Source organism: Pelecanus crispus, chromosome 2, assembly GCF_030463565.1.
Source record: "Pelecanus crispus isolate bPelCri1 chromosome 2, bPelCri1.pri, whole genome shotgun sequence".
Taxonomy (NCBI): domain Eukaryota; kingdom Metazoa; phylum Chordata; class Aves; order Pelecaniformes; family Pelecanidae; genus Pelecanus; species Pelecanus crispus.
In genome coordinates, this window is record NC_134644.1 from 134,705,900 (window position 1) to 134,733,506 (window position 27,607).

General features: G+C 39.1%; 1 protein-coding gene across 1 annotated transcript in view; it reads left to right on the forward strand.

Annotated features, from left to right (window-relative positions):
* NKAIN3 (sodium/potassium transporting ATPase interacting 3) overlaps positions 1 to 27,607 on the forward strand; it is a 350,797-nt gene that overhangs the window by 112,436 nt on the left and 210,754 nt on the right. The window lies entirely within an intron of this gene.

The window sequence follows — 27,607 nt, forward strand, 5'->3', positions numbered from 1 at the left end:
GTACTGCAAAGACTGAGGAAAAATTTGTCTTCGAATTTAATATGTGCTATTTGTTTGCTTCTTCGGGGCATCGTGGAAAAAATACTCTTCAAGAGAGAAAGGGTATGAAAAGACCAGTAAATCAGGATGACGTGTAAGGTACAATGAAGAAGAGGAACTGACAAAGCAGGAGAAAAACTTGTTGAGGCTTATTTCATTGGCAGGGTTTATTAGTGAAGGGGAGGTAGAGGATGAAATATGATGGGCTCTGATATTCATCCTGTAATTTAGTGTGTGCATGTGCACTACTGTGTTTTCTTCTTCCCCACATTATGCATAATTCAGATATTCCATTTCATGGTGATAAGGATTCAGATTTATAACAGTTTTAATTTCTGTTCTACTCCTGGTGCCTATTATGTCTATATATTATGTCCATATATTATCCCTGTTATGAAAAGCCCTTTCTCTCAAAGCCTGCGTATATGCTGTTCATGGTGTGTATGTCGAACATCTGTTGATATGATTGGGAAATAGAGTTTCCAGCTCCTGACTAAAAACATCTGGAACATTCTGACACTTAATGCATGAAAGTTCAGTATTCAGACTGATTGTAGTGTATGACCCTGAAAGCTTTAAATGACCTATTAAGTATTTACTGCAAAACCATCAGGTAATGTGTGGAAATTAACTGACTGGCCTTTTTCACCATTTGCTAGTATAACTAGCTCTATTTAACATTGGGAGCAAGAGTAAAACAATATTCTGCTATTGATACTCAGATTATCAAACATTGCTGTACAATTTTGATTCCTCCTCTCTCCGCAGTTCTATCCTTTGGAGCCATAGGGTCCCTTTTTTCCTATTTCTTTGGGCGGTAGGGAGTGTCTCCTATGGCTTTACTGAAGGGACCATCTGAATGGCATCTATGTTCATAAAGTGAAGAGGGAATCCTGGGTGTGTAATGGGAACTAGGGAGGTTATTGGAAGACCTTTGGATGGGTGCACATTTTTGTGAGTACATATGTTGCAGCCCTCTCTGAAAGACTAGCTTCAAATATTGGTAGAAAAATAGTAATTTTTCATGATCTCATGGGATAATGATTAGAATTTGTTCTGTACCTGGTTTAAAAGGATAAGAAAATAGACTTTTTAATATAACCATTGTAAATGAAATGAAGTATGTATGAAGTTCAAAAACTCAAATATATCATTACTCTGACAGGCTCAGAAATCCCAATGGAATTCAATACAACTATATGCAATTTCACTCATTTAAAATATTGAATGTAAAACTAGAAAGACATAAAGGAATAATTTGTATAAGCTGTCAGTCAGAGTAGAAATACATGTTGTACAAATTTTTCCATTTCTCATAACTGAAGGAAAAGAGAAGAGACATCAAGGCACACTTTTGGAAATGCAGCTTATTTTAAGGGCAGGATAAATGAGTTGTGACTCACACAGTTGGTAATGAAAAAGAGAATCTTTCACCTCAAAGTCCTTCATTTAAATCCCAGTCCATGTTGCTGTAGTCGCTGTCAGCTGAAGACTGCTGGGGATCTTTTTATCCTTATGATAAAAAACGGTGTGAGGTACTTAGAATGGGAAGGTAAGCAAGTGGATAGATGTAGAGACTTTTTGCTTTCTCATGTCCTACAGTAAGCTAAAACTCTTTGAGTATCACAGTGCTACCTCTTCTGTTTGTCCAGCCTTTTTTATGTCTAGATTTCTACATCATAATCTTTGTCACAGTCACTGTGAGACCAGAGGTTATCCATAAATGTGAATTATTAGTACCATGAGAGAGAGTACTTATTGCAGGTCATTTAGAGCCAAACACTTTGTTATACAAACTTGCTTCTTTTCCTTTCTCAGGCATGGTTTAAAGAAGATGGTCACAAGCAAAAATCATGTTTCTTTTCTGCCATCTGAGGCTTGAATTCATGGGTTTGAAGCTTCCCAAAAGTCCAGCTGAATGAAGGAAGGCCAAAGCTCTGTTCATTTAATCCACAACTAAAACTTGTAGTTTGCTAAGAATGTTTCTGTCCTCATAATCTGCTGCTTTAGTCAACTTGCTGTGTTCTGATTTCTTTCTGTGTTAGACTGGAAACATTAACAAATGGGGAAGGCATAAAATATTTAAAGCCTATAAGGCACTTCAAACATCAAAATGATCTATTCCACATGTGTGGCATTACACTGATTCTTTTAGGGCAGCATTTGCAGCTTGTTAGCTATAGCCAGAATTGCTGTTTTCACTGAAGTCCATCACAGAAGTAAAAATAAAGTTTGGAATATACTTTACAATCCCAGTCTTCCTTTCTCACTTGCTTTTTGGTAACACATATGGGATTCCAAAAGAGAGAGTAAGTGATTTACTGCATTGCCTAATGAGTGACTGAAAATGATTGAACTGGAAGTAAACCTTGGAAAAGCTCTAAATCCCTCCACTCATTTGGCTCTTGCTGTTTCTGTATCTTGCTGAGCTGTTTGTATGAGCTGAAATATTTTTATTTAACTAAGAGGTGAGTAAGTCAACCTAAGGTTATAAAACTTCTGTTTGGGCCTGAAGGAAACTCATTAATGTCCACAGCATGTGGTCCTCTCACGCTAGGACTGCCACCTGTCATCGGCTTAGCCTAAAAGCTTTGACTAAAAGAAACGTGTGGGAGGTTACGTATATAAATTGCAGAATAAAAAGAGTATCACTGTCCCTGGGGAGGAAGTGAAGAATATTTGAATCAAAATGTCTTAAGCTTCCCTCACCCACTGTCCAGTTAAAGCATATTTAGAATCTTGTAGCTTTTTATTTTCCTTATGTGCAGTCTCTTCCTGTGCTATATCTTTGGGCTAAGTTGCCTGGAGTTCAGAAAGCAGAAAGAAGTAGTGGCTTAAAGTGTGTAAGAACCTAATAATGAAAAATGAAGAAGAATTAAACAGGATTGTAATAAGCCCCACCAACCTGGGGAAGTCCCCTATTAATATATCAGAAGAGCAAGGGATTCAATAGATGAATCAAAATATGTGTCCTGTGTCATTACTAATAACACTCTGTTTGAAGGATGGGGTTTTGTAATAGAAAGTATTGTTAATAAAGAAGGCTCTTTGCGGCCACTGGGATTTTTTTCTTAATAACAGTGGTGCCAGTTGGCACTGGTTTTCCTAAGTAATTTTCTACATTTCTAATGAAGTAATATATTGAAGCTACTGTAGGGATGTGCGCGCTCAGGTTTTTGTTGCTGTTGTTTTTTCAATTACCCTCTTTGATGCAAAAGGTCAAAGGATAAATATTTGACTTGACCAAATCTCCTGTGCATCCACAGTGGAAGTTCCAGCTTGTTTCTTACCAGAAACGGGTACAGGGTTACCTGTAGCACAGGTGTAGCTGCCAGATTGCACTGATGGAGGTGCAGCGCACAAAGAGGATGTTGTGGCTCTCTCGACATAGGAGTTTGTGTGGGTGACGTTTTTGCCACCCGTTTCACAGAGGGTTCAGTTGCTCGGTCAGGCTCTCAACTGGTGTAAATCCATATTGCTCCAATCATATTGTGGAGGTAGAATGACAGGTGCCAGCTGAGGTTTTTGCATTCTTAACATCCATACATATGTCAGCAGAGGGCTGATAGACCTACAGGCTCCAGCTGGCATGTCCAGTCTGTTATTGCTGGGAGCTTGATGGTATGACAGCAGTTCTCATAGACACCTCAGAGCTTCAGACTTAGTATTTCTCCACTGTACTGCAAGGTTTGTTGCCTCCTTTCAGTCCCATGAAGAAACTTGCTTTGTCACTGTTACAGGTGTTACCTGATGTGTTCTCATGTTCCTTTAACATAGGTCCTAACTAGGGGTATCGGAAATGCACCACCACACCTGCACAGAAGCTTTGATGTAGTGGTGGGTTGCTGACCTGCCAAAACTGAGGTTGGACTGTACGTCCTGGCTGCACCGAGTTATAGCACTATCAGCACTATCTACCAACAGTAGTAGAATTTGATGTGAAATTAAGATTGAAAATCTTTTATTCCTTGTTAAAATTCATATTTAGTCCTATATGGTGGTGGACAGGGATGGCTATTCCTAGCATCTTGACCCTTTCTACTCTTAAAGAGTATACTGTCTTCTGATTTCATCGCTACCTGAGGAGATACAAACTGATCAAACATGAGAAGTACAAGGAAAGCTGCCACAGACAGTCCTTTTGTTTCTTAAAAAGCCTGTTCTCAGAATTTCTATTTCACTGGAAAATTTTTTTTGGGGAAAAAAAAGGTTCAATTTGGATTGAAAACAAATTCTGAACAAACATAAATGTTTTGTGAAAAAACAATCCTGCATTTTAGCCAGCTTTTTTCTGAGATGATACCCCTTTTTCATGATATAATCACTTGATTCTCATATTTTTTGTACATTGCAGGTAAAAACCGAACCCTCAGTTGAGTTAGTTGACTTCAGTGATATTCCAGAAGGTACAAATCAAAGCATATTGTGTCTACTTGAGGATTTCTTTTTAAACCATTCATTCACTCTACTGAATACTGCAGTTTAAGCAGAAAAGGAGGAGAAAGCTGCCGTTTTCTTCTGCATTCCTTTTTTTTTTGAGAGTATGAACTAGATGTTAATCTCTGGCACAGAAACATCTGAATATTTAAACAGAAGAAAAGGTTGCTTAGATACTTTTCTGATTAAGCTTTTTTGTTTTTATTTTTCTGTCCTGTTTAATTGCATTTCTTCTTGCAAGGAAATTTTCCTTTCAGCTTCTTTCACGTGGCATAGAAGAAGAATGAGCATGACAGTTTATTAACTTAACAAAATTTCTTGGCCTAGTTTTCAAATATGAAGAGGAGACTTTTTTGATCATGTAATTTAACTGCCATTATCTTTAAACTTACCTGAGTATGAGGTACAATATGCCGAGTTACGTGCCTTGATGTTTCAACATCATATAATCAACAGCCCCCTATGTGATAATTATTTAAGAATAGATTCTTCCACGTGAGTCAGATTGAGTTGTATGTTACTGAAAAGTAGCCCCATTGAGGGAATATTTTACCCTATTGAAATGAATAAGATATTATTTAGTATGAGAAAAGGAACTTCATGTGACCCAAAATAATTGTGGACTGAGTCATTGGGACAGGATTGCAGTGTTATTATGCCAATAGCTTATTAGGAAGATTTATTTGCCAGCACATCATGACTTACAGTTATTCCTCCTGAAAAGTAACTACAGAAAATTTGCTATTCATTGAAATAGTTTGGATCCTGCAACAGTTGGGACAATCCAGTCATGTAGCTAAACTTAAGACATTTACTGAATAATCTTATTCAGATTCATACATTATAGATCCATTTTTGGCTAAAGATGAAACCTATATATATCCAAAGGTGGAGTGCAAGACTTATTTCATCTGGCTAAGTACTTACATAGGTGTGTTCGTTTTCATAAAAATCACATTCTCTTTCTCATTAACAAGTCTTTGCTCCTCATTGTAGCTCTAATTAATACCACCGTTGCAGGAAGAATTTATCACTGATTCTGCTTTTCATCAAGGAGTCACAATTTATTTACTTAAGGCAAAGAAATACTTAAAACCTAGCAGATTACCTTATATTTCAAATTGCTTTGTCTCAGTATTAGCATCAAAATTTTCCCTTTGCTCATCTACATAGCATGTACTAGTATCTTGTTATTTCTGTATGTTAGACAAATGTCCAGAAACCACCTGAGTAACTGCAGGATTTTCACTATTGATCATATAGGGAATTTTGTGTCCCCTTTGTTTGGGTTATATCTCTGTGAGAGCTTCAGAAATAAACAGCATCTATTTAAATCCATTAATGGCCAGTGCAGTTGTAAAAAGGTTTAGATAATTGTATGTCTGTGTGTCTGTGTGCTTGAATTTGTCTGTTACAATTAATCTTTACTTTTCAGTCCATTAAATGGAGCCAGTATAAATTCACATTTTCATCTTTTCTGTTCCTTGGTGCCATTTTTATATGTCATTCACTGAATTTAGATTTCAGGCAGGAAAGAGGAAAAACAGAAAAATGAGGGTACTAATGTCAAGGAGTTGGTGGATATAGTGCTTGTAAGGTGTGCCAGTGTGCAGAGGTGTAGATATCCTGCTGTATACATAGATGTCTCTGTCCTCAAGTTTCTGATAATGTCTTCTCATATGATTTTTCATCAGCCATGATCGCCTTGTAGAAGTGGACAAAAGCGCATTTCACACAGCACCTTGATCTGAGAGAACTGCTGACATAGATATACCACTGATTTGGTTTTCCTTTTCTGTATTTTTGTCTTGTCTAAATGTTCTTTAAAAGTTTGATGCAGATTCAAACTTACTCTGTGAATCACTTTTCCTCTGTCCAATCCTCAGCAAACAATGGGTTGCTTGGAGAATTACATCAGTCACCAATATTAGGTCAACAATGTGAGGGTCAGCATCTCTATTCATAGAAGGAAGGGAAGTGTTGACGCAAGAGCTTTATCACATTTTATATCTTGTCATTACGACTTTTCAACTTGTTTAAAGGGAATGTGAACATATTAATAGTGACATGTTACATTTTTAGTACTTAAAAGAAGTTTCTTGAAAATACTCCAAAATATATATTAGGGAATATCTTTGTGCGTGCAGGTGTGAACAAGTATCTTTGCAATTTCCCACTTTCATAATTGCCTGCTGAAAAGGAATGCTCTGATAGACACGTCAAAACATCCCTTCTTCACATTACTTAACTGCAAAATAAGAAAAGGTCCTCTAAATATCCTATTTTCAAGTTTGGGTTTTTTTTTCTTCTTTCCTTGTTAATAATTTTTTTTTTTATTTCACCAAATGCTCACCAAGTCTGTTAGCTCAATCACGTTGAAGAGTTCTTTACTCTGTAAGTAGTAATTTTTACTGCTCCCGTAGTAAGAAAGTGTACTTACTGTGAAGAATGATGAGAGAAGAGGGTGCTACAAAAACACAAAAGAAGTTTCAACAGGATTTAAAGTGGGATGAGGGTGTCTCTGAAGGTTGTAGGCTGAATCTGCATCTTAGAAATGTCAGAAAAACACTTCCTAGTAGTTGTGTGATGAGCAGTCAGAACAAGAAATGAGTTAATAGTCTGCCTGTAATAAGAAGTCTGTCTGTGTTGCTCTTTACTGAAAAAACAAGAACTACGTGACTGCTTGAAAGCACACTAGAATGACTGAAGAAGAAGAGGCAATATAGCCAAAATCCTGTATATCTATTGCTGCTTCTTGTCATTGGTGGTATAAAGCGCTCGAACTACTTTGTTGACTATTTCTACTTTTTAAAAGAAATTCATATTTTTTAAAATTCCAAAATAGAAAACTCTGTGATGCTTTCTGGATATTATAATTTATTGTTGTGCAGTGGTCTGCTGCTGAAGGATGCCTACTCCATTTTTGTGGCATTGTTTGTGAAAGAACTTGTTACTCACTGTGAGCAAGGGTGGTAGATAAGGATATAATAGCAGAGAGAGAAATGCAGATGAAAACTTTGCCCCCAAGTATTTTTCCCAATAATTTAATATAAATAAGACAAATATTAAAGAACCAAGATGTTCTGTGTGGCTGGAATGTAGTTATCAGTATGCAGGGAGAAGGCATGAAAATGGGGGTGGAATATTATGGGGAGCTGATGAAGAGAAGGGTAAGCAGCAGAGAAAAGTCATAAGGAAAGCTGATGTAATGAAGAGAGATGTTTCTTAAAGCCAGGGATGAGAACTTTAATCATGGTGGGTGTAGATGAGAGAAGAAGCTAAAGGATATTCAGAAAGTGGAATGGCTTGTTGGTATGAAATTAGCAGGCCCATATTTCCCCTAGTGCCCTTTGCTGCTGATGGACCTGTAAAAGCCCTCCTTCTTACCCTTCATGTCCGTTATCACATTCAACTGCAGATGGGCTTTGGCTTCCCTAACCCCATAACTGCATGCTCTAACAGTGTCTCATATTCTTCTTGGGTCACTTGACCCCTCATCCACTTCTTGTATGCTTCCTTTCTATGTTTGAGTTTAGTCAGGACCTATTTGTTCATCTGTGCAGGTCCCCTACTGCCTTTGCTTGACTTCTTGCACATGGGACGAACCAGTCTTGGTCTGGCAATCCTTGAAAATCAACCAGCTGCCCTAGACCCCTCTTTCCTCCAGGACCATCACCCATGGGATTCTTCCAAGCCCATCCCTGAACAGGCCAAAGTCTGTTCTCCTGAAGCTGAGCATTGTGATCCTACTGTCTGCTTTGTTCTCACTCCTCACAATCCTGAACTTCACCATCCCGTGGTCACTGCAGCAAAGACTGCCCCCACCTTTCACATCTCTGACCGTTACTCCTTGCAAGTGTAAGGTCCAGCAGAGTATCTCTCCTCTTCTGCTTCTTGATCATTTGTGTCAGGAAGTTGTCATCAATGCACTCCAGTAACGTCCTAGATTGCTTGTGCCCTGCTGTGTTATCCCTCCAGCAGATATATAGCTAGCTCAAGCATCATTACTTTTTATTGTCAAATATTGTGTCAGCTCCTCCCATGTGGCTGCTGTGTTGGATATTGGATAAGCATGTAGCATGGAGGCGATTTGTGTCTCAAAGGATAAGGGGAAAGTTTGTGGATGAGGAGAGAAAACTTAGAAGGATAGCTCTTAAGCTGAACTCTTAATTTAACAATGCTAAAGCCATCAGCAAAGTATGGCTTGCTGAATTCAGAGAAACAGGTCTTTGTATAGTCTTTGTGGGTAAGCAGGATCACATTAAACACACCAGACCCCCCCATTAATGTCTCCACAAAGTACAAATATTTTACAGAGCTCTGGAATTTGGCTAGCATCCAAAGGTAAAAAAGTTATGAATACCCTTTGCTATATTCTTTGTTATTTCTTTTCAAAACAGCTAATTGATATTTGGATTCTCTTTTGCTAAACAACACACTGGATAGATAATACACTGGACAAAATTAATCTCTGATGTAATTCCATTAGAATAGCTTGACTACAGTGAAGTAATACACGGGGTGCATTTGGCTGATAAAATTTACATACTCTCACAAGGACTTCATGTTTTTCAAGCTGTGTAATTGGAAACCAAACAATTACTACAATAGGTCAACAACTGTCTATTCCATGAAGCGCACATCGTATTGTTAGAGAAATTATAGGTGGTTTTCCATGCCGCTGCACAGTGCTTTGTGAGATTAAGCAAGGTCACAGAATATGAAAATCTGGAAAAGCTTGTGATGCCTCCCTTATCTCTACAGATGTATTTTCATCATTAATTTTAGCACTGTAAATTTAAATGTTGGGGTTTTTATTCTTGCTAGTTCTGTTTGCAAAGTGTTTGAGAGAATTTCTTCCTGCAAGGTTGGTTGCCACTGAAGCAAAATATATGGCTGTCTTAGTGAAAGAAGAATTTTACAAGATAATGCTTTTCAATCTCCCAACTGTACATTTTCAGTCCCTCATAGATTAGTAACCTTATTCTACTCCAGACGGCATGAAAAGACTAAATAGGAGAGCCTTCTCCTGAGCCTAAAAGTTTTTTCTTATTTCATTCTGTTCCCTCAAAAATTGCATAAGTTCACTCATGACAAAACTCAGTATGTATCAGTAGACTGCCACCAGGGACGAATATATCCATACATTTTCATTCTGAGGACATTTCCTCAGGATATGCAAGTCTTCCTCTTACACTTTTGTAGACATATTCTTGAAAATCCAAGAAGGAGGTAATGATAAACTCAAACAGGAAGAAATAAATGGCAAGAAAAAAGGGATGTATTAGAATGGCTCATAATATTTATATTTCTACAGAAAAAAATGAACAGGCATCTAAGAAACAACTTCTGTGTTTCATTATTCAATTGTCATTTCAGGCCTCTTGTTTCTGGCTGGGGAATGCAAAGCAGCAAATTGAACTCAAGGTTTGAAACTAAAGCAAGAAGACCTGTCTAGAGTGCAGTCCAGATTATGAGAAAGGCAGCTGTACAAAAAAAATTACCAAATCAGCTCTTACTTTCTTTAAAAAATATAAAAAAATCTCCTTTACTTTTAATGTCTTGACTTCCCAGCAAAGTCTGAATTTTGTTCTGGAGAAACAAGCATAGCATGATTTTTAATGAGCAGGATGAACTACACTTGGCAAGTTCTTAAGTTGAAATGGGCCTGCCTATAATGCACAAAGATCTCAAGTTGTGTGTTTTGGTCATGCAGGAAGTAAACAGCATTTTTCCACTTGTAACATAAAAAGCTGTAGCCTAGAGATCAAAGGATGGCTAATGAGTAAACAGCTATAAGGAACATGCTATCAGTGTGAAAGGAAAAGAGAAGTGTTTAGTAACAAAACCAGTTATTATGTAACAGCATGTGATGATTTTATTAAAAAGTTGTATGTACTGTTTTGTAATGGTCCAAACAAACCAGAAAAACATTTTTCAAAAATCCCACATAGATACGTATATATATATTCCTATCAGTCACATGATTCCTAGTCCAACCTGCAGAATATTTCCAAGTTTATTCTTGCTGAATCACTTCTTCACTTGAGAAACTAAGTCTAAGTGGTACAAAGCTGATGCTCTTATTTCCTAGAGACACATACCAGCCAGACTGGTGAGCAGGAGATCTATGGTAAATGAGTATCTCCCAAAAAGATAAGGAACTACTTTGTTTATTGATCATGTTGGAAGGAGTCCTGATCAAGGACAGCTGAGCTAAAATTCATCTGACTCTAATAATTTATATGGAATTTGTGTCACAGTGAAAAGTAAAGATTGTTGGTTTAGTACTGCCGTAACATGTTGTGCTTGAACACTCAACATAGAATTTAAATAATGTTTGATACATTACATAGGAACTGGAGTGCAAAGTATTTGCCCAACTAGAGCATACTGTTATCAAGCCCATCTGTTTCTGGCAAGAGCTAGTATGTAAGAATGCTTCTCATCTAATTTAATATACAGATTAATTTGCACTTGCATTTCCTAACGTGTAACCATTTTTATATGAGCAGCTAAGAAAAAAAAAATTGCTAGACTTTCATTTAGAAGAAATTGCAATGGACCCAGATACTTATCTGATACGGATCTTTACATGTATAAATATATGTTAAGTCCTGCTTCCCTGAACCATAGAAGACATCAGTTTCTACTTTAGGCTAGAGTTAGGCTGATCCCCTAGATCTAACATCCCCAATACCTGTTGCCTGAGGCTCTTCAGATGAAAACTGATCTTTGCTTTCTGGTCTGTGAGCTCCTCAGTGGGCCTCTACCAAATGCTGAGTGAAGAAGTAACATGGGCAAAGACTTTCTTAGGACTTTTTGCACTGTAAACAGTGTCACTTGCACTGTTTTGACCACAGATGCGAGGAGAGGACTAACAGTCACCAGGTTATGCAGAGCCTACTACGACTATCTTCCCAAGACTGCTTGATGTCTAGAGAGGGTCTGGGGTTGCACAGCAAGTGTTGGTGGAGATGGTGGTCCCCAGATCTGTCTGGTCCTCTTTTTTTTCTTCTATTGGTTTCTCCTACATCTGCCTGGCTACTAGTTGCCACTCAAGGGCACGGGGTGCTCCTGCCATATCTCCAGAGCCTCCTGCTCCCCTGCTCTGCAATCTGAAGCTTCTTCATCAAGAACTGTTGTCAGGCCTGTTAAGGGCCCTGGATGATCCTTTCCATGAACATCTCCTGATTCGACCTTCTCTCCCTCCTCTCAACACTGCCTCAGACTAATACTACAGCATGTTTTCTAGAATGGCATCCTAGACATATACTGCCTCCTGCCTGAGGCAATGTAGGGCCAAGGTACCAGAGGCTGGGGGTGGAAACTGGAAGAGAGGAAGGCTTTTGTGGCTCACCTCTGTGGAGGAAAGAAAAGCAAGTCTGTGAGTCCAGGTCTGTTTGCAAGATTACAATGCAAGTCTACTGCCTACAGCCATCCACCCTACAGCCCCCCGGTTCTCTAAGGCACAGTTTTCTGTGTAGTACTGAGATTTACCCATGCCTTCTCTAATTTTTGAGAGGGACTGATGAGGATGAGCTCTGAGCAGAATGACCTACCTCAAAACTGGTAAGTTACTTTTATGTCATGGCCAGCAATTTGCCATGGGAATCTTGCTTCTGTTATCTGCTAGCCTTGGCAGCTGGAAAAGACAGGATAGCTAGAGGTGCTCTCAGGTGCTCAAATGGGAGGAAGGCCTGAGGTAGTGAGAGTGAAGAAAAGTAGGAAAGAGTTTCCATGATTATGTCATGCTTTGTTTTATGAGAACATGTTACTGCTTCAAATATCCCCAAAGATGGTGGATGAAGCTTTTAAGCTTGGTGAGGGCCTTCTACCACTGTTTAATATGAACTTGTTCCACACCAAGACATTCCCCATCCAACCCAGAGAACGGTCTGATGTGTTGCCAAGACTGTTAAAAAACACTATGGTTTCTTTGCGTAGTGAGCTGCTTGAAACTCTGCCTGATTTACAGTCTTGCCTACATCTTCATCTTGCCTTGGGTTATGGTGTAGCATGCCAGGGACTTCACAGTGACATGTTAGCAAACAGGACAGAGCTTCCTTTTCTGTTTCTCTCCCTTCCTGGGGGCCTGAAAGTTTCTGGAGTAGAAGTACCTCTCTTCTGCACATCAGACTGAGGCCAGGTGGCTTTCATGTTTGCCAAAATATAAAGGAGGAGTATGAGAAAAGTGTTACTGGTCCCAGGCTCTACCTCAGCTGCCAACCACCTTCTATGCCAAATAGATAGATCTGCCTCCCAACCTGTACGTGTCCTAAAGTTTTGGTTGGGGGGATTGTTCAGATGTATTCTGCAGCCCCCGGTCCTGGAGAAACTGCAGTCCTTTTGATCTTTGTGGGCTTCTCATGCCACACATAGGAAAGCCCAAGAACCACATCAGGGAGTTGCAGGTTGGCACTTTTAGAGCCTTTTACCAGTACATTGGTGTCACTATTCACTGGAAGACATTGTCACAGTGGAGCCTGCTTCTTGGTTTGGATTCTTGTGATTCTCTACAGTGCATCTGACAGTCGGTTTCATCCTAAAAGAATCCAGTCGACACACACCAGAACCCTTCCAAGAGCTGAACAAATACATAATAGGTGGGAATGATCAGGGGATTCACTTAACTTCGCTACTGCTCTGAAACAAAGAACATTAATATAGATGTACCCATAGATGATGCACCTTTTCTCCATGGGAATGTGATTGTACTTATGATTTTCATTAAGATTTAACCATGTAAATCTTCTTTAATCAGGTCTACCCATGCTTATATGTCCCTTCTCTGGATCAGTGGTGGAGAACAATTCTTTCTTTCGAGTCCATCAGCTATTTGATCCAACTGTTTTTGCTGCTACAAGATATTCGACTCAAGAGAAGGGCAATACTAGCAGCACACAAACTAGGGGCAAGAATGGTGGACTCCCCTCAATAAGGAGTAATTTGAGTTCATAATATAAGAGTGCTGGCTGAGGTAGAATGTCAAGCAAAATCCAATTCCCATAGGGCCAGTATTTCTGGGCAATGTGGTTTTTAGCTCATAACTGTATTCTGCTTTGCAAACTTCTTGGGAAACTTATTCATTCTTATATTTTTTATTGTTCTAAGAAGAGAGAGTGAATATATTTTCCCATTAGCTAATTGGATCTCTTTTTTACGGTATTTTAAAAGACACAGTGAAGGCTTACTTAAAGTAAACAAGAGAAAAATGTGGATGTAGGATAACACTGATGGTTACCAAATAGAAGTCTACATAATTCAGTTATTACTTTTATCAAATTTACTTCCAACAGCAAGAGCAGGATTTGCTTCTGAGCTGTGCCAACAGTTGCTCAAATTCTGATAAGTTCATTGCCATGAGCACTATATCTCAAACACTGGGATTCACAGCACTGAAAAGGTCTTTCCAACCTGTATTCCACCGTGCCAGATGAATCTTGCATTAAGCATTCCACATTTTGCATACAAAGACCCTTATATTTTGCTTAATCAGAGAGTCAATTTGAAACTTGTTCTTTACACATGGCTGATTACCTCAATAGATTGTAAGGTATTAAATGTGTGAAATAGTCTATAAAACAGCTCCAGCCAATTAATCCTAATTTCACAACTCCAAAGCGAATTTTTGAAAGTACCTGCAAATTCTTTGTTAGCGACCTTTCTGGTATGTGTACCCTACCTGTCAATACCATTTATTACTACTGCTATTTAAGTCCTCTCTTATTCAAATTAAATACCTTCCAGCCATTCAAAAACTGAATTATGTTGCTGCTTCTTGCAATTGTCACACTAGCTAATTAGCTCTTGGCATGCCTGAGTGTCTGAAGAAATTGGGAAAATGATTTGTAATTGTTCACTGAAGTACAAAGAGGCACTTAAAATAAATAAAGCCACATAAATGCAGAAAATAGATGCGTATTTCAACCTAATTTAGGTGAAAGTTTTTATTTTATCAGCAAAAATTAGAAAACCTCATTTATTTTATATGCAAGCTCTGTGTTCACCACCTCTGCCTATACCTGAGCTTAGCAAGGTTATAAAACACAACAAAAATGGTGAAAAAGAAAAAATGGGATTTTATAGAAGCAAACTGCCAAATAAAATTTTAAAGTGTTCCTCCTGTCCAACCTCTGACATGAAATTGATTCTTATTGCTAGTTTATATTGTAAGTGTGATAAACTGGAGATATTTGAATATTGTAGCAGCTGGTACCTCGAGATCTGTGAAACCCTAAGCTCCCAGCTCCGGGTCATAGGAACTCTTAAGGTAACTTTAGGAATCTTCATTGGCACAAAGCAGCATTACAGCCAACCCAAGTAACCAGAAGGGTATTTCCCTGTAGCCTTCCTTCTGGTAGCCATGGAACTTCAGAAACACAAAGGTAGCAGACAACACTTTTTCTTTCCTTAGTCTTGTTCCTCACACTTGTGAGTGTGAAGGGGAGACCCAACAAGCTTTCAGTGAATCCCCCTGAGTGATTTTGTCCTACCTGTTGCACAGGGGCTGACAAGGCTTTCATTACTACTTTAAACATGTCATGTTTGCAATGGCTGTGTCTTACTGTAAACCAACACACAACCAAAGTTTATTTAGTCAAAGAAGAGGATTACACTGATCCAGACATGGGTCATGGAAATCCCAAAGCACCTCGGTTTGGAAAGGTGGTTTACTCCAGCTGCTTGTTAGACAGCTCATTTTTCCTTCCACGTGCAGGATAGATGGTGCGCATGGGGGAAGCGTAGTGTGTATACGCTGAGAGAGAAATCGAGCCTGGGAAATAGGAACTTCAGAAGTCCTTTTGCCTGGTAGCTTGTTGTTTAGCGAATGTGCAGTCTCCCAAGGAGTCACATATCTACAAATGAGGATGCCAAGTGCCTTGTTAATGCAGAATTTAATGTACTGCAACAATGGTGTCAGGTAATTAGCTTGACAGACCAATAGATTTTCCAATAAAACTGATCGTATAAACCTTTTATTATTATTATTATCAGACGTTGTAGCTTTTTGATGGAATTCAAATCAATCCAGAAATAAAGACTCAGAGTCTGTAGGCATGCTTGTAATTTTGGTCACCTTGTCTAAGAATTATCTCTGGCTCACTTCCCCTTACTGCTTCCCTACTCACTGTAATTCAGACTTCCTTGAGAAAAATAAGCCGCTAGTGGTACATTAATGCTCACAATTTGATCAAGAAAGGCAATGCAGTGTGGAAAATGCATTTTCACAAACAGCAGCCATTTCAAATAACTTTGCAGTATTTACAGTTTAAATTTTTCAAGTAACAAACTGTCGACTTTTCTGACTAATTGTAGTCACTCCTACTCAATTTGTGACATTTTTCTGGACAAAATTACTGTATAAAATATAGCAAACATACTTTTTATTCGCACTCTGTCTACGCTTCAAAGCGTAATGCAATCTCATTAAAATGTTTGTTGTATTTGTTGAGGATCCATGGTGCTGCAGTTGGACTCGAGTGCCGCAGTTGAGATGAGAGCCGGGAAGCTGTGGCCTCCGGAGAGGTGGGCTGGTGTCTGCTGCCTCCCTCTCTGGGGTACATCTCAAGACCAAGCTCATCCTGGTCAAATCACAGATGAAAGCCAGTTATAATAAGAAAAGAAACATAAACTGAGTATTCAGCCTGTAATGGAGTAGAAAGACGATAAATGACAAGTGATGTTTATTCCCTGTTATCTCGTTAGCAATTTGACTTCATCTATGTGGCATAGGAAGAATGTTTTGCAATAGGAGAAGAGTGAGTTGCTTTCCTAGAGGTATGTTTGTAATGCTTGTGTCGAGACGCTGTTGCTCAGCTGGAGGTGCAGGGTAGGTGTGGGTGCAGGTCAGCTGTAGGTACAGTGCCTTAGCAAGCAATTGTGTAACAGTGGGCTGGGGAGCTTAAACCAGTTCAGGTTGTTAATTCTGCATAAAATAATTGTCAGTTACCTAGAGTCTAGAGTTTTAATTGGGTATTTAGATAAACAAAATATATTCTGTGGAACTTTTCAGCCAGGTAGGTTTAAGATACAAATGGAGTGTGGCAAGGAGCTGTGGAAAGCAATGTGGGCAAATCACTGTGTGGCCAGTGAAAATGCAGAGGTTTCTTCAGAGCCCCCCTTGGAGCTGCTGGGAGGAGTGGGAGCAGCATGGTAAAATGTCCCCTTAGTAGATCTGGCTTAAAGAAAAATAACCAGAAAACGCTTTTGTTTGAATTACATCTCCCAGGACAGCTTTACCTCTGTTTTTTTTTTTTCCAGTATTACTTCTGGCTTAAAGCAGGTTTTGAAATCATGGCTGTACCACCTGCAGAGCGGCGCGGGAAGGTGGGCGACTGCCCCGGGAGGAGCGCAAGGCTCCTTCCACGGCCAGGCTTTCTCTGCAGGTGGTGGGGACTTTGCCTCACTAGATAAAGCAGAGTTTCAAACTTAGTCATCTCCTTGCTTTGTCTCCTCATCTTTCTTTTTCCTATCTTCCTTTGAGATTGCATGTTATGTACTTTCTTTTTTTCTCCTGTTGCAGTCTAGCAGGGTCACAGACACTTTAAAATGGATTGCAGCACCGGTACAGAGGAATATAAGAGACAAAGGAGAACACTGATGGAAGGATGAAATGACGTGTGGTTTCACTACCAGTGCAGAGACAGCTTTGATTGAAGTGAAGCACAGGGAAGGCGTAAGAGCAATCACAGGGAACTATTACAGATCTCCGAGGGCAGAATGAAAAGGCGGACTAGGAATGTTTATGCAGATGGAGGCAGCAGCTTTGTGGAAAAGCTAGGACACTAAGCACAGGGGATATGTTCAGCACTCATTTGAGTCAAAATTGTAGTGTTCCCTGTAGGACTTTAGTGGGAACAATTTCAGAGAGGATTTTCGTGGACTGCATGAAAGCTTTAAGGTGTTACTGATACAAATGAGTTAGATGATGTGTTATTGCTCCATGAATAGACAAAGAAATTTGTTAGCAAGGGTGATAAGCAAGGCAAAACCCAACAGCTTTTCCGCTGGGTACAGGTGGCGCAGTGTCAGGGTATAACCGTGGCAGCTGCTTTTGCTAGATACGGCTGCTTCATTAGTCTGCCCCATATGCAAATCCTTAGATATTTGCAGTGCCTTTGGCAGGCTGGGGGAACCTGGAGTCCAAAGCCTCCTCCTTTAGGTGAGCCCACAACTCCTCTACAGCAGCTGGACGCTCATGTAACTCCATCTGTATGATTTACTTCTGCTCAGAGTCTGCTCCATTTACTACAAAATATCTGGTGAGCAATTTCTGAAGAGGTTAATATTGCAATGGACAGTAGTTAGTGACCGCAAGTCCATGAAGAAAAGAAAAGAAATAAATGTTAAAAGGTCTGAGGCATCAGCGTGTTCAGAAAGAACGTTTGTGAAAGAAATAAAGATAGATGGGAAATCAGGCTTGCTGAAGCTTCTGCATATGTTTTCAATAATCCAGAATGAACTGTTATATTTGGCAGAGAGCCATGGAAATCAGAGGGTATAATCTTATAACTAGGAAATTAGGAACTATAAAATGTTTTAAGTACACAAGAGGGAATAAACATATGTAATAAATTACTGTTCAAATGAGGAGAACTAGCAAGACAGCCTCTAGGCAAAGGGTAAGAATGAGAAGAAAAATGGAAACTAACTGAATTTTTGTATTTCCTGCATAATTTTCTGAACCATGCTCTCTTGGGTATTTAGAAAATTTTTGAAAACAAGAAAACATTTGTCAATCACTTGGATAGCTTAAAAAAATAGCTCTCGTGATCTCTTTCACTGCAGTTCCTATTGGGCCAATGCAAAGGATTTTGAGTTTACAGAGGTGTTGTCGTGGTTTAGCCCCAGCCAGCAACTAAGCACCACGCAGCCGCTCACTCGCTCCCCCTACCCCGATGGGATGGGGGAGAGAATCGGAGGAGTAAGAGTGAAAAGAAACACTCCTGGGTTGAGATAAGAACAGTTTAATAATTGAAATAAAGTAAAATAGTAATGATAATAATAACAATATAATAATAAATAATAATATACAAAGCAAGTGATGCACAATGCAATTGCCCACCACCCACCAACCGTTACCCAGCCAGTTCCCGAGCAGCGATCGCTGCTCCCCGGCCAACCCCCCCCAGTTTATACACTGAGCATGACGTCATATGGTATGGAATAGCCCTTTGGTCACTTTGGATCAACTATCCTGGCTGTGCCCCCTCCCAGTTTCTTGTGCACCTGGCAGAGCATGGGAAGCTGAAAAGTCCTTGACTAGCATAAGCAGTACTCAGCAACAACTAAAACATCAGCGTGTTATCAGCATTCTTCTCCTACTAAATCCAAAACACAGCACTATGCCTGCTACTAGGAAGAAAATTAACTCTATCCCAGCCGAAACCAGGACAGGTGTATAGATAGAGTGTATATTTATCATCTCACTGTATTTAACTGAGGTGAGACACAACATCATTTCAGTGCAGATGGTAGGGTTACATGACTGTCTTTTATGGCAGAGGATGCCATGACCAAGGAAAGTCTTATTTCTTGTACAAGGGTAGATAGTAAGCAGATACTTCCAGAAAATAAGTTTGAAATGCATACTTTAGTCTGATGGATAATAAAAGTTGAGGGAATTTTGTGTGATGCCAATATTTTGGGGGTTTGTGTTTCAGGTCCTTCCTTGATCAACTCCTTTTGTAAGGGGCTGTGGTGGAACGCAGAAAAAAAGCTGAGTTCTGACAAGTCAGACTCGTGTGTGTCATGGGGTTAATTCCACTGAAATCTCTGCTTATTTGCAGAGAACAAGATAAAAGCAACGTGTAAAATGGGAAATTGAGATATTTTGAGGATGTCTGTTAATGCAAGCCCTGGATGAAGTAGGCTGGAATACAGACTTGATGTCTCTGCCTTCCATCTTTCACCCAGACTCTTCAGTTAGTTGTTTCCCTCTGTGTGACAGAAGTCAAACAGATGAAAATATGCCATTTTTTGAGAAACCCATCAGAATAATATTATCAACCACAATTTGACTAAGGCAGTATGAAATCCTCAAAACAAAACAGAACATTATTTTAGAATGAAAATTGGCAGAATGACATAAGAGAATTACAATATTGTGATTGTCTTTATCTCTTTCTAGTGGGAGGGATTCCTAAAAATGGTGTTAGCTTTTATATTAAGCCTCAAGTTAGATTTGGAATGAGATGGTAAAGATACTGGATGCAAATTTCTTTGAAAGAAGACTATTTCCATCTCATCTTGATAATTAAAGGCAGGAAAAAAATCCTGATAATTTCTCTCTCTCTCTCTTTTTTTTTTTTTGAGAGAGAGATGTTTGCACTATTTCCACCTTTTTCATTTTACAGTTTCTGGTCTAGTGGCTTCTCTCAGTTCCCCAGTTTGAGCAGCACTTACCCTTTCTGTGGTGCCTGTGAGAGTTAAAGCAATGTTTTAGAATAAAAATACTTGTAAGTGCATTGCACTGATTTCACTGTATATCTTGGTGAACAATATGTCTTGTGAGATGCAGCCTGTGTGATCAAGTTTTATACCAAATAAAGGCAAAGAAGAAAATTTGAGTTAATTTGTACTCTTTATGTGCTGCTAAGCATCTGAGTAAATGCTTGCTTAAATCAGGGCTAGAGGATCCAGATATGTTGGACAACCTATTAATATATGTTTATAGCTTAAATAAATACCTTTACTAGATACAATTATTTTTTAAGTAGAGGCTAAGTTCTGTAAAAGCATATGATAACCATTATCACAAATATAAATACCCATTTCAGTGATGAACAAGATGCACTTCTTAAATATCTTCCAATACTGGGAATTCTGAAAGTGTCTTATAATTAAGAAATTAATAACAATGCTGCTGTTAAGCTGTCTTAATGTTGCACCTTAGAAACCTGTCCTCTGGTTTTGATGCCAGGCTCCGTGTTACACCCAGCAGCTTCAGCTAAGCATTTTGTAGTGTTTAATTACCTACTTCAAATTATATATGGAGTAGGAGGGAGGAATGAAGACAATAAATCAGTCAGAGATGTTTGGTGTCCTACAGAAGAGAATTTTACTGTGGGGGCTTTAACAGGGTGGAGTAAGCACTTAGAGAGTGACTTACTGGCTAGAAAAGCAGACTCCACTTTTTTTGACTAATGGCCCTTCATAATTGGTCCGCCTTCATAATTTCTCACCAGCTTGGTTGTAGTCATGTGAAATTGAGAAGTTTGTGAATGGTGGTGTTAATACAGACTGCAAACTCACAAAGAACTATTTGCTCTGCTGTCATAAGCTGGGACCACAGTGATCTTTTCTACATCGTGTTAGTAATTCAGGCTACAAGCTCAAAAACTCATTTTATTTAAATTGAGAATGAAATTGAAAGTGCACTAAAGACCTGACTTTGGAGCAGAAGATGATTGTAGAACTTTACTGAGGTGTTTATGTTTATTATAATAATAATAATTTATCATGGAAACATATCTGTTCCTGTTTTTATCTAGGTGTATGCATCATTAGAGTGTCAAAAACTGCCTAAACACAAATAGTCCATACTGTTTTAACAATATAACATTTCTTTAAAGCTGTGAAAATACACCTTAACAGAATTTATTCCAATGCTTGATTTTTTTCTGCATAGTTTTTCATAACATTTCATATAACAATTTATGTTTTTATAACATTTTTATATTTTTTACTAGACTAAAAAAAAAAAACCTATCAAATTAACCAGTTTAACAAAACATGTTTTGCATACGCACATGTATCTTTTTGCTTTAAACACTTATTCTATGCAACTTCTATCCAAACTTCAAAATGTGTGCTATGTGACCTCTCTGATCAGTTACAATATAACTAACTTAGTCAGTGAATAATAACTAGGAAGTATTAGCACATACCTGTTTCCATCCATTTAGACATTAAAAAAATGGCATAAACACTGAATAGTGTACACATTTAAAAGAATGGAAATCTCCTGGCATATGTGCCTTAGACAAAAGGCAGGTTAAGCTTCTCTAATAATGTAATCACTATGAATTATTTGCTCCAACCTGCTCATTGTACAATGTTTCTGATGGAATTTTCTGTTGCATAAAACATGCTCCCTCTTTCTTTATATATTATGGCAGTTAGCTTAGATCTCTTGGGAGAAATAAGAATTGATATTTATTTATATTCTGACTTCTAAACAGGCATCAAGAATCTGCCTAAACCAGATATGGTCTCTTTGATGAATTGACATGTAAGTAGAAGTACAGCAAGTGCTGGTTTAGCTTAGCTCAGTTCAGTGGCTCGTACTTCTGTACCCCAGCAGCAACAACAGGGGAATGGGTTGTCAGAATCCTGCCTGAAAGGTTTATGTATAAAAAATTATGATTTAAAAAACTTGAGACCTCCCAAAGAGACAAGGAATATTCTACAGACACAACAACTGAAAGTGGGGCAAGACAGGAACTTGATCAAAAAACTGCAGAAAATGAAGGATGAAATAGTGAACTTTTGCTACAAAAGAGAGGAGGCAGAACATACTTGCTGGGGTTATAATATTCCAACCAAAGCTCAGACCTCCCCATATGGCCAGAAATATAATCGCTACTGTATGTCAGAAGAGTTTCAGCAGAAGATGGTCAAAGAAGTGCGAGTGCATAGTAGAGGCATCACATAGCACCAAGAGAGGAAATCAAAATAGATGTTCATAGTCCCAAGGCATGAACACTGTCTTGAAACTTTTGATCGATTGCATTCTGTGGTGTTCATCACAGCTCGGCTTCAGAGGCAGCCAGACAAACGTGCCTGTTCTGAGTGAATTCATGAATTACATTTGAGCTGAGAAAGAGAGAGAAAAAGAAGACTTTATAGGGTGGTCAGCAGAACAAAATCTAATATCCTTCACTGCAGTTTTAAACCAGTGTCTAGTCCAAGAAATAATTCTTACCTACTGCACAGTGATAAAATTAAGCAGAGGTTCAAGCAGAAAATACCAGCTCACCTTGATTGCAGGAAGCAGTCACAGAGGGATGGATCAGCCTAATCAGCACCTACAGCCCCTGAAATATTTTTTTCCCTGGACATTTATTTAACCCCTTACTCCTAGGCAGAAACGGCTCAGAGATCACAGGGCTGCAGCAGTGGTACCTGCTATTCTGTTCACAGCATCTGCCTCCTGTAGTAACCTGGCAGCTGCTCTCCTAGCTCTCCACACCACCCTCCCCATGGCTTCCCTCTTTATTCCTCCCCATCTCTGGCAGCCACCACAGAGCGCTCACGCTGTGCACATCTGGTGTGGAGCAGCATCCCCTCCCCTCACCAGGCTGGCACAGCTGCTGCTCCTAAATGGGAGCTGGCCAGGCAACTGCTCCTAATGATTCCCCTGACAGCTCTTTTCCACTTACTGATCCAGCTTTCCTATTTACCACCTGCTTGATTTCCCTTCCCCAAACACCCTGGCTGCTCAAACCCACACTCTGAATCCTCTGCTCCCAGCAGCCTGCACACTAAAGCCCTGGTAATGCTGTTCTCCCCAGCCCAGTTCTCTACACCTCCAGCTCAACAGCTACTGCTATTGCCATCCTTGGATTTAAAATAGCAAACCAATGAATGGAAGATTAGTTCTCTTGCTCCCTGTTTTGCTGTGTTCTGATTCAGATCGTATGTCTCCAGGTTAATACTAGAAATAGGACAAAGCAAGGCTAAGGTTCTCAGTTAGTTACAAAATAAAGCTTGGAAATTGGGGTCTTGAGCTGACTATTGGGCAACCACTATCTCTAATCCTGGAAACAGATCATTCTAGTTGTTGCGCCCATGTGTTGTGGTGGGGACTTTCCCATAGGCTGTCAGCCTTATAGTTCACTTGTGTAGTAATGACCTTGGGCAGCAAAACTATGAAACACTGAATCAACCACCTTACCACTTTCTGGGACTTAAATCTGATACAGACTTTGTTTTGGAAATTCATCTCCATTTACTATTTTGCCACAGAGTGTGGGTAGTCAGGAATTTGTCGTGGTTTAGCCCCAGCCAGCAACTAAGCACCACGCAGCCGCTCGCTCACTCCCCCTACCCCGGTGGGATGGGGGAGAGAATCGGAGGAGTAAGAGTGAGAAACACTCCTGGGTTGAGATAAGAACAGTTTAATAATTGAAATAAAGTAAAATAGTAACGATAATAATAACAATATAATAATGGTAATAACAATAATAATATACAAAGCAAGTGATGCACAATGCAATTGCTCACCACCCGCTGACCGATACCCAGACAGTTCCCGAGCAGCGATCGCTGCTCCCCGGCCAACCCCCCCCAGTTTATATACTGAGCATGACGTCATATGGTATGGAATAGCCCTTTGGTCAGTTTGGATCGACTATTCTGGCTGTGCCCCCTCCCAGTTTCTTGTGTACCTGGCAGAGCATGGGAAGCTGAAAAAGTCCTTGACTAGCATAAGCAGTACTCAGCAACAACTAAAACATCAGCGTGTTATCAACATTCTTCTCCTACTAAATCCAAAACACAGCACTATGCCTGCTACTAGGAAGAAAATTAACTCTATCCCAGCCGAAACCAGGACAGAATTTCATTATACTTGCTTTCCCTTTTGGTAGGAACTGCATTCCTTTCTGTTTTCCATTTTGAGAGGAAGCATATTGTATTCCATAATTGAGCTTTTTTTTTCTCAAAACCAGAGAAACCCAAGACCTCAGAAGTGCCTGGAACCTGGAAAATTCAGCCAGGATATGGGCATGCCCATGTTCAGTGCTGAGTCAGACTAGGGAAGCAAACATCAATATCTCATATTCTGTAAGTCCATCACTCCAGACTAAAAAACTTAGGCCTACCCTTTGTATCTTATCTTTTGCACTTTGAAGTATTAAAGAAAATAATTACTGTGCCAGACCACAAATGTGATTGATTTCATCCATGTTAGGACAATTCCATTGGATGCAGGACAGCAAGATCTAATTCTTGAATCTGAATCAGGTCAAATCCAAATACGTCTTCAGCTCCCATATCCCAGGCTAACTCCCTGGTTGCTAGATGACCACTAGCACAGCATTTGCCATCCCTGGGTTTTTACAAAATGCTGGGATGAGCACAGGTCCTTCCAGTAGAGATAAGGAACATTTTTGAAATCTCAAAAAAAGAAAAAAAATAATTTTGGAAAAGTATTTCCCTCCTAACACTACTGCATATGTTCCTCCTGCCTGTGCTTTTTGGGTATGAATTCAAAGCCTTGAATGTTCAATAACCTTTCATATACATTGGTGGACTGAGTATTACCATTCATTTATATATCCAGAATATAACAGCCTGTAACTTCATAGCCTTTTAAAGCCGTCTGAGGCAGTGAACTAGGAACTCCAGCACTGCTGAAGGGGTCAGTCTCTGGTTCAGAAGCCATTACAGAGGACACAGGCATTCTGGCAGAAGAGAGTAGAAAGAATAGGGACTACTCTGTGGAAAAATACAGAGAGCAGGAGGACCAGGATGATTTTCTTCAAAGCAGCCTTTGTTGATGTTGATGCCATCAAACATGACTCAAATGAGTAGACCTAATTCTAACATCTCCTGCTTTTCAGTTCCACTGACTTCCAGTCATTTTTGTGAAATTAGTTTCTTAGCAGGGAATGTTTCAATTTTCTTTCCCTCATTCCCACCAGTCTAATGATTCTTTACCATCTTAATAAGTACAATGAATGTGCTCCATTAATGGACAGGGGCATTAGAGAATAATGTCATTTCTGAAAACTCTTAATACATTTCACAATTAAGAAGGCATTGATTCAAGGTCTTTTTCAAATAGGAAAAACCCAAATCATTTCCATAGTGACATTTACTGCCCTAAGAGAAGTGGGTATTCTAGTAAGAAAATTTCTTTTGATTTTTTCACATGTGGTTCATTTAGATGAATCAGCTCTGCCTGATCCCAGAACCTGGGTGAAATACTCTTCTATAAATAGCAAAGGGCTGTTTGTATCAGGGTTTTATTCCAACTTTTGAATTCCAACCCAACTGAAACAGAGAAAAAGCATAAATGCAAGTGACTGTGGTTTTACATAAGTGAAATTTAAATCTAGTACTATCAGGTTTCTGAAGCAGTAATTATTGTGTGTCAAAAATTTATGATGTATTCTTTGTTCCATAGTTCTTCCTCCATTTTATTCCAATAGACAGATGCTTTGCTTGCAGTGCTCAGCTCTGCTTAAGGTATGAAACTAAAAACATCCATTCAATCAAGCATTGCCCCTTTGACAGTGAAGGGCATGGTTATCCAGTCAAGTGCAGACAATCATGGCATAGTGGACTGCTGAAACATGAACTATATGTAGTGTTAAATTCATGTAGACACACCAGCATGTGATTTTGCATTGCTTTGTAAGACCTGCCTTTCAGGTCTTTCAGGGCTTCAATGGTCAGGTAACTCAACTCAAAGCACTAATGGAGGGGTCTGCACATACCTGTGAAGAAAACATTTGAATTGCTTTGCTGAAATGGCATCAAGTAATGGTCCCACTGAAGCCAGTCTGTGTGGACTTGTGTGCATGAAAATAAGGATTTTCATATGTGTGGTATTGGATGTTAAAGTTTCAGATTCCTTTTTTAGGGTCTAATTAATTCTTACTAGAATGCAGAACTTCTGATTAAGTATGTATTATGCTTCTTTCTTTCTCATTGAAAGCAAACTCCGTGGGTACCTCTACATTGGCATTAACATTAGTGCTTCTGAAGGGAATATTGCGATTGTCTCCTCTTGAGTGCACTTTGTTTTCTGCCATGGAGCACTCTCTCAGTGCATGAACTAGGTTTCCTTCAGATGAAAATAAGCCAGTAACATTAATTCCAAGAGACCAGACTAGTTCAAAGTAAGCCCCTCCATATGCTATAGACCGGGTGTTTTGCTCAGTAGACCTACTTCTACTACATGGCATTGTTTGCTGTATTGCTTCTATTGCACACACAAGCTTATGTGTGCTAGTAATGAGATGGAATGGAGAAGATTATATTTTTTTTTTTAAGTATTCCTCTTTATAAGGACCAGAAATAATTTATTTCCAATATCAGCAAATGTTGCTGCATGTGATTTTTAGACCATTTGCTAGATCCAAGTAGCTTTGCTTTGTTGTTTTACTTGTGTCTCTGCCAGCTGCAGCATATGTTTATTCTTGGAAAATATTGCATGGGCTGGAAACTTATCAGATGCCTACAGGGCTGCCTTTAACTTATCTAAAATTGTTATCATTTGTACCCTTTAATACGGTGGTTCATTGTATGCATGAGCTATAATCACAGCAGGCTAAATCCTCTTTTATAAAATTATATAAAATATAATTCTTGCAAATTCTCTACATTCTATAGAGTCATGGGCTAATTCAGAGCACTTGTTCTCCAAGTCGTGGTGTAGTGACAGCATTCTCCATGAAGGACCATCTTTCCCTCTCTCTTACTATGGCTAGTACTACAGAACAGGTTAACAGTTTAATTAATCTCTCATTATTTCTTGTCATGGTTGAGGCATCTTGAGAGGACTGATAGCATCAGGAAGATAGATAACTGATGATTTATGTAATGAGAAAGACCAACATTTGCTAATGTGGGGCATCACTCACAGCAACAGACCCTTTCACTCTGTGAACAGTTAAGATAAAACCCAGCCATCTGGAATACTCTTGGCCAATCTCTTTTAAACCCATTAGCAAGACACAGCCAGTACTGGTGGTTTTCCTCACTCCCTTTCCATATGTTTTAGGCTGATGATATTCAAAGGGTTGAATACATTGTGTATGTCTGCACTTCATTTGTTTTGTGATTATGTAAAATGAGAAGGTAGCGAGACATTATTCCATACAGTCCTGTTTTTCTTTTTCATGGCTAGGAGCAATTAAATTTGTTATTTAATAAAACTTCTAGAGATTTAAATTCATGACTCATTACACAAGAAAAACTGGAGCTTTCTTGCCAAAAGCTAACAAGAATAACTGCTTCATCTGAGTATGGGCGACTCAGAAGATTTTTAAGTTCTGAAGAATGGTCTTATGAAAGAAGTAAAAACTATGTTCTCCAAAAAGGAAAGCCTTGTTTTTAGGTGGCTAAGTAATATAGTTTAGGAAAAAAATGACAGTTCTCAAATGAATATATGTGC